Here is a 2555-nt window from a genome sequence, read left to right on the forward strand (position 1 = left end):
AGATGCTTGTCACAGACTTGTAGAGCATATTTTCTAAAGGTACATCTGAAATATCCTGGAGGAGAAAGTAAAAATAAAAGGTACATCTGATAAACAACTGTTTCCCCAAAATATGAAGAACTGTTAAAACTCAATAATAAGAAAACAAACAACTCAATCCAAAATGTGCCAAAGACCTTAACAGACACTTCTCCAAAGAAAATACACAGATGGCAAATAAGCATAGGAAAAGGTGCTCCACGCCATATGCCATCTAGGAAATGCAAACTGAAACAGTAAGGTCCACTACACACTTACTAGAACCTATAAGCAGGATCCGCAACACTGGCAACGCCGTGCTGGCAAGGGCGGGCAGCGCCAGGGCTCTCACTCGTTGCTGCTGGGAACGCAAAACGATGCAGCCGCGCTGGAAGGCAGTTTGGAGGTCTCTTAGAAAACTAAATCTACGCTTATGGTGTGACTCAGCAACTGCACTCTGGGTATTTACCCGAACGATTTCTTGAAAACTCCCACATGCATGGAAAGCTGCCCACAGATGTTTATAGCAGCTTTATTGCCAAAACTTGTTAAGCGACCAAGATGCTTTTAGTAGTGAAAGGATTAAACTACGGTCCATCTAGACAGCAGGATATTATTCATCAGCTCTAAAAAGAAATACACTATCAAGACATGAAAAGACATGAAGGAAAGAAATGTGTCACTAAGTTAAAGAAGCCAGTCTGCAAAGACTACATACTGTCAAATCCCAATTATATGAAATTCCAGAAAAGGCAAGACTGCAGAGAAAGAACAGTGGTTGCCGGTGTTCGGAGTGGGGGTAAGGTTGGAGGAATAAACAGGCAGAGAACAGATTTACAGGCCAGTGAAAATACTCTGTATGTGGAGTCATGTCACACATTTGTCCAAACCTATAGAATGCACAATGTCAAGAGTGAGCCCTGAAGTAAGCTATGGATCCGGGGGGATTATGATGTGTCAGTGGAGGTTCATCAGTTGTAACAACCGTCACATTCTGCTGGGGGCTGCTGAGAAGGGGGAAGGCTGTGCATGTGTGAGGTCAGCAGGTATATGAGAAACCTGTGTACCTTCCCCTCAGTTTTGCTATGAACCAAAAACTGCTCTAAGAAATGTCTTTAAATAAACAAAATCCCAAAAAAAAGTGAAATAAAAATTTAAAAGCATCTAAAAATACATGTGAAAACAAATGAGTTAGTGGATAATTAAACCAAAATTCAATTTAGTGGCTAACTCTTGTTAAGGAGAAAAAGGCTACAGTCAGGGAAGGCATATAGGGAATTTTTAAATCAATGGAATATTATATTTTTGAGGGAATTGCTGCTTATTGATAGATATTTCTTAAGCTAATTGGGGTATTTATTGTTCTTTAAAGGTATACTTATTTCTACACTCTTCAACATGAATTGTGTGTGAATTTTTTAAAACACACACACACAAACACAATTCAGATTTCATTATGCTCAAAACTGTTTCTGGAACTTGATTTTTTAACATATTATTTCCAATATTGATGTGTTACTAATAATCTTGTTAAGGATGAGACATATTAGTTCATTCCAAGGCAGGAATAGGAGAAACAACAGGCCATCATTTCAGCTCAGTTCAGTCGCTCAGTCGTGTCCAACTCTTTGCGACCCCATGGACTGCAGCACACCAGGCCTCCCTGTCCATCACCAACTCCTGGAGTTTACCCAAACTCACATCCATTGAGTCGGGAGATGCCATCCAACCACCTCATCCTCTGTTACCCCTTCTGCTCCTGCCCTCAATCTTTCCCAGCATCAGGGTCTTTTCAAATGAGTCAGCTCTTCGCATCAGTTGGCGAAAGTATTGGAGTTTCAGCTACAGCATCTGTCCCTCCAGTGAACACCCAGGACTGATGTCCTTTAGGACGGACTGGTTTGATATCTTCGCAGTCCAAGGGACTCTCAAGAGTTAAAGCCATACTTTTCTAAGCTTCAGTTATATGTTATTAAAATTGGCCAAGTGAGCCAAAGACATTGGTCTTTCCTCCAGGAAGCAAATACGGTATTTCAGCCTCCAAAAAGTCCACTCTGCCCTCCTAGCTGGGGCTAGTCCCTCACCCTTGACATACGCCTGGCCTCAACATTCAGCTTTTCTCCTGAAGTCACTCTTACCATTCACTTTTGGTCACAAGTCTTGACTTTCAGACTTCATTCAATTCACTTTTCTGCCTATTCATGAGTCATCCGTGGACAACTGGCACTCCTGGGCACAGGCTTGGCAGGGAAAGAGTAAGCCAATAAAATTTCTTATGAAGGAGTCAAAATGGGCCTGATAGAGCTGTTCTCCAAATTCAGCTATCCTCAGAGTAGCAGTAGCCTGAGATGGTAACTGAGATACTCCCACCTGGGGCAGTACTTCTCAAAGTGAATGTCACAGAGATCAACCCCAAGCAACTTTCAGAAACATGAGTGTTACTGAGCCCACCCATGTCTGCAGAGTAAGTATCTGAGTCTGGGGCCCAGGAGTCTGAATCTCTGAAGAGTACCCTGGGTGGTGGTTTCAATGTCCTC

The sequence above is a fragment of the Bubalus kerabau genome, chromosome 2 (genome assembly GCF_029407905.1).
Source record: "Bubalus kerabau isolate K-KA32 ecotype Philippines breed swamp buffalo chromosome 2, PCC_UOA_SB_1v2, whole genome shotgun sequence".
Taxonomy (NCBI): domain Eukaryota; kingdom Metazoa; phylum Chordata; class Mammalia; order Artiodactyla; family Bovidae; genus Bubalus; species Bubalus kerabau.